Consider the following 6,000-nt stretch of genomic DNA (forward strand, 5'->3'; position numbering starts at 1 on the left):
TACATATAGTCAACTAAGCCCCCCCAAGTAGGACATTGCCCAAGAAGCATTGCCTTACATGGAGAAAACAGCATTTGCAGGAAATGTGCAGCAGCAGATGGGTCAAAACTCTGGGCTCCATTAAAAAAAATCATAAGGGGTCCTTTTTGTACCATTTATCTTTTAAATTCCTTTGAATACATTTTGCTGTTGCCAATATTTTGAAATGCTTCTTTATTCTTGTGAACAAGTTCAGTTAACTTAAACTTCGTAGGAGGGAGAGAAGGCCAACTCAGGATCTTCATGAGTTTTGCTGAATAGTTCTCCTCTGGGTTATAATCTGAAAGATAACTCTTGGAAGAACACAGCAGGTTTTGGATATTAGCTTTTCATCCTACAGTTTAAAAGACCTGTGGCAAAAATATTTAGAGATGTTTGAGCTCAAAGCCCATAAGCTGTTGGATAATAACATTCATAGAGAAAAGAGAGTTCCCAGATAACAGAGAGAAAATTATTGTTAAGCACATTTATCCAGTTCAAATTCACTATCATATGCTAAATACCAAACCACCAGCACAACCAAATATAAACTAACTACTCAACTGAGTTCAGTCTCAAAATCTGCAGTGGAAGATATGCTGTTTAACTACATTGTCAGTTACAAATCTCCTGACCATCTCTAGATGGGATGTTGATCCAAATGTCTTCATGATTCCCACCCCCTTTTAATTTCCTGCTGAAAAATCTGATCATCTACCTGTGAAGTTAAAAGGAGCAGGAATAGGCTGCAAGTTGCAGAGAGAAGGGAAGGCTGATGTTCATAATTAACGAAGGGGAGAAAAAGCTGTGATTTGAAAATTAAATTTAGCACATCAGAGATGTAGAGTAATTGCTTTTCCCCGCTGCTCTGTATAAAAAATAAATGAAAACAGCTGAAATATTGCTGCTTAATATTTGAATTTAATTAAAGATAATGCAGAAATAGTGACTAACGCTCCTGCATAATTCTTCTAATATAAAAGATATTTAAATGCACCTGGGGGTCTCACTGAGCTCTTATGTTCTTTGCATGTTCTTTCAAGGGTGTGTGCAGGGGCGTATCTACCTAAAATGGTGTTTGAAGCAAGCCCAGGTGCTGCCCCCCTCCCCACACCAGCTGCGCCTTGCCCTCATTGCGTGGGGTGCAGTTGGAGGCTGGCAAGCGGTGCTTGCCCCTGTTTGGGATCTCCATGTGGAGATTTTGAAGGGGGCCAGAATTGCTTGATCTGCTGCCCCTCCGCATGGAGGTTGGGAAATTGCAAACCGGCTGGTTGGAGCCAGCTCTAAATATAAAAGCAGCTGCTCTGGAGCCACTAGTTTTATACCGTTGGCTCCACCCCCAAGCTCCACTTTCAGTCAGATGGAGGTTGGAGGCAGAGCCAACAGTATAAAGCTACAGGGATCCAGAGCACCCAACTTCAGCCAGAGTTCCACTGAGGCCAGGCTTGGATCTAGCTCTACGCTGGAGGCTGCAGCTTAGAGCTGGGTTGAAGCCTGGCCTTTGCCAGGCTCAAACGACCCTTGCTGCTCCCATCTCCACATGGAGATGGGATGTGGCACACCCAACCTGCATGTGGAAATGCGGGTGGGGTGAGCCGGCTTTCAACTGTGCTCCTGCATGGGGAGTTCCCAATTGGGCACAGTTGGGGGGGAGGGTGTTGCTGCAAAATGCACCCCCCCCGAAATGCTCCCTGGGGCTTAAGATCCCCCATTCATTGCCCCCTAGGTACACCAATATGTGTGTTGTGTGTCTGTCTGAATATGAATATTCTCCTGAATCACCATCAGGGCAAAGATCACAAGGTGTAGAAATTCCTACAAAATGTAAGTTCTAAGTGCAAGCTGAAGCTTATTCTTGTTCTGTCATCCCTCCCCCCCCCCCTTGATTGGGTCAAAAGTTGTGTCTTTCCCCAAATTTGGCTCAGCAGCATATGTGCGTCTTGCCAGATGGAGCAATTTTTCCCTGTGTAAGGGTTGGGGTTTTGTTTTTGCTTCCCCATGGTCCCTTTCAATGAGACTTTAATGGATGGCTTTCTTCTTTCCTTTACCTGGTACAACATCTAAAATGCTTCCAGACTTTGGCTGAGCAATTTTATTTTTAGCAAACTGTGGAATAAAATTGAACCTTTATGGACAAATGCATGTTATTGTAGAGGTCTGGCAGTTGGGTTCTCTCCCATGTATATGGATTGCTGTTCAGCTGCGTTAGTTGTTGCCGGTTGTTTGCACTAGCTCCTGTCAGCACAAAGACCTCACATGAACACATGAAGCTGCCTTGTACTGAATCAGACTCTTGTTCTATCTGAGAGATTTTAGGTAGAGGTTTTTTGTGTAACCTATGACCTGATTCTTTTAGCTGGAGATTCTGGGGGTTGAAACCGTGGACCACCTGGATGCAAAGCAGATTCTCCCCAAGCCCTGCCCCAGCCCTACACCTGGTCCCCCTCCCGGCTCCCAGCTGGTAGTCCCTTCTGCCCTTTCTCTGGGGAGAGCAGAAGTAACTGAGGCTCCATCCTCATCTCCTTTGCTTTTATAAGCACAGGGCGGGGCCCCACCTCTAAGGGCGTGAGCCAAGGGCCCCCGAAGACGACGAGGCAGCAAGGCTTCCTGCTGCCTTGCCGGCTTCCTGGTCATATGGGGGTGGCGGCGATTTTGCGCCCCCCATGTGACCAGATTAGTGGCGCCTGGGGACAGGGGGTACCCCCTGTCCCTAGGGCCGTATGCCACTGTTCCCCAGGGGAGTTTGCTTTACAGGCTCTGATCCTGGATGCCTTGTCAACCTGAAAAGTATATGGTTGTACACAGTTCATCCTGCCAATTCTGGCCATAAACAGTTTTCCCTTTTAATTTTTTTTGATAACCTATCTTCAACGATACGAACACATGATTTTAGAATCATAGCCGATTGTCATATTGTGTGTTCATGTCTTCGAAGACAGCTCATCAAAAATAGGGAGGTTGGAGTTTGAGGAGGGGATAGCAGCTCAGCAGAGGAGTGATGTAACAGATGCTGTGTTATAGAGTCTACCTCCCAAAGCTGCCATTTCCTTCAGAGGAACTGTAGACTGTAGTCTGAAGATCAATTGTAATTCCATGTGATCTCCAGGCCCTATCTGGAAGTTGGTAGACCTAAAGGGGACAGGGGCTTATATCTTCCCTCTCATGCACTTTTGTGACTTGATGTGGCTGCTATAGTTTGCTTCACTAAAGAATCCCAGCTTACTCAATCACCAGTTCACACTGAACAGCCAATGGGACAAACACATCCAGGGCTGTTTCAGGATCGTAAAATGGCAAGGGAGGGGACAAAAGAGGTCTTTCCCTGTGCACCATTGTCCCAGTTTGAATTGGGACTCATGCACATGGGAGTTGAGTTCTCAGCAGGCCATGTAAGTCTGGTTGTCTGGACCCAGAGAGGGCCCAAGGAAAAATGTAACATGTTGTTTGGCCATCTGAGCAGCACAAGAAGATGGAGACGGCTGGGAATGACTTTCTCTTGTGATAGTGTCCATCTTGTGATACTCCATGTTGTCACCATTCTAGAAGTGTTGTTGTGTGTGCTTCTCCTATCTATTAGAATTAAAATGTTGGCAGCATGGGATTATTATTGTTCATGCTCAGTAAAAACCAAATCACTTTATAAACTCAGTGCTCAACATGCTCAAAACAAAATCCTTCCATTTTAAAGCACAATTTCTGTTTCAGAGGCTTTCCAGTAGGGCACAGTGCCCTTTTCACATACTGCTCTGTACTTATCCATTTTTAACGTCCTCTGTCCATTCTTCCAAGTAATGTAAATTGTAATGATTACAAGTGCTGCTTGAGGGGAATGGAATGGTGTGTGGTATATGTATTATTTAGTGTTCTCTAGCACCACCTTTGAGTCATCAGAACAACTCAGAGAATTCAATGACAGGGTATTGCTAGACTGCTCATACATAAAAGCTTTCTGTAGCTGGTCCCATCAGCAGATAATTCCTCCTCCTCTCATTTATGCAGTTTATATTCCCTTTTAAGATCAGTGGGAGACCTTTGAAGTGTGAGAAATTTCATCTAGATTCTAGAGGATTCAGTCGTAAGGGGGGAAACACAGACCTTTTACAGGGTTGTGTCAGCTGATCAGAAGATGCATTTTTGTGCAATTTCTGCCAGTGATTGTGCCTTTGATTTTAATGAATGCGCTAAATGCTAGGAAAAAGTTGGTTGTACTGCTTCTGTCTCCTGGTGCCCTCCTTTCAAAGCTCTTTGCTCTTATCACTTACTCTAATTTAGGGCATCAGATCAAGCCATGCTCGACTTTCTTTCCTTATTAAAGGAAGCAGCTTGAAACTACACTGCAATTTCTTAATTCATTTAGCAGCTACAAACGAGCCTATGAAAGAAGCATCTGGTCTGGGGAGGAAGCCTGAGGGGTGCTAGGCCCCATCTGTATGTTATTTAACTGGAAAGCACGAATGACATTTAATAATATGGAGTGATATCTAACATAAACATAGAATTAGAGTGCCTGCTTTTTCATTCATGGAAAGAGAAAGCCTAAGCAGTTCTACTCAGCAGTAAGTCCCTGTTTATTCAATGAGTCTTTCTCCCAGAACAGTGTTCTTAGGATTGCAGCCTGAGATCCCAACTCAGTTTTAACAAGCACAAGCCCAGATTGCTTGGATCAATCTGAGTTAAGCAGTCAGATCTTCAGTCAACAAAATAACCAAGTAATACTTCTTGGACTCTCTTAAAATATTATGTTCAAGGTCTATCCAGATATGCATTCTTGTTATGCTATGTTTCATTTTGTTTTAGTTCCCCATGGATCCAGTACCAACCTTAACTTCCCATCTCAGCATACGTGTAACCTCTTATCTGTTTTTATCATTATTGTTTTATTCATATTGTTTGTGTATTTTATAATCATTTTACTTATATTACAAGCTGTCTTGAGTTTTACAAGGGAGAAAGGTAGCCAATCAATGAGTCAAATAAAACTAAATAAATGACGGCACTTGAGTCAACAAGGCCCGTAATTGCGACAGGGGGCAGGGCATGCGGTGAACTCCGTGCAAGGAGCGTGCGTGGTTCTGGGCGGCTGAGCAGCAGAGCCTTCCCACCTGGCAATGTCATGTGTGACACAAGGGGCGATGGGTGGAGCACGCTCCCTATATAATAGGCAGCACATGGTGGCCTCAGCCTTTTTTGGCGTCTTTGGCAAACTGACCCACCCTGCCTCCCTGTATGGGACAGGGTCGTTAGATGTGCTGCTACTCACATCACAGCCCTGGCGGATTGGGCAGAGGAGCGCATCCTTGTGGGGAGGCTGAAATCACATGAAGGACCTCCCTGCGGTTCAAAGCCTCGGAATGGGGCTTGGGATGGGTCGGGCTCAGGGAGCATGCCGGGAAAGCCTCTGCAGTGGAGCCCAATGACCCACCAGTTAGGTGCTGCAAGGGGGGTGAGCGCCCGGCAGCCCGGCATTTGTAGAATCACCCCAACAAGGATTGAGGTTGGTACCAGGACAGTTGTGATGCTGTCTGGCTGCTAAGATGTGCTCCTCCTGCTCGCTCAGCTTCAGCATTCAATAAAAAGGGCTGTGGCCCATTTCAATCCAGAGCGTGTCCTGTGTTTATTCACTAGGGTAGCATCTGCACATCTGGCTGCAAATAAGAACTTATGTTGAATGTTATTGAGGAGATCACCCTCTGTAATAGTGGACAGCTTTTTTTAAAGCAATCTTGCATTATGGATCTTGGTGTTTAGAAGTTGGGAGCATAGATGGGAGGTGGCTTTAGTTAGAACACATAAGACACTGGAGACAAACAGCAATGTAGGCATTTTTTAAGGCTAGCTTTGAGTGGGAGTCTTGATTTGTCTCTGAGTCTGTCACTGACCACATGGTTTATCCTATCTCAGTGGTGTTGTCTTCTCTTTTCGCAGCAACGTCCACTAGGGAAAAATTGTGATAGATGATTTCAGAGGTCTGTTTGCAGCTAC

The sequence above is a fragment of the Sphaerodactylus townsendi genome, linkage group LG05 (genome assembly GCF_021028975.2).
Source record: "Sphaerodactylus townsendi isolate TG3544 linkage group LG05, MPM_Stown_v2.3, whole genome shotgun sequence".
In the NCBI taxonomy this organism is placed as follows: Eukaryota; Metazoa; Chordata; class Lepidosauria; order Squamata; family Sphaerodactylidae; genus Sphaerodactylus; species Sphaerodactylus townsendi.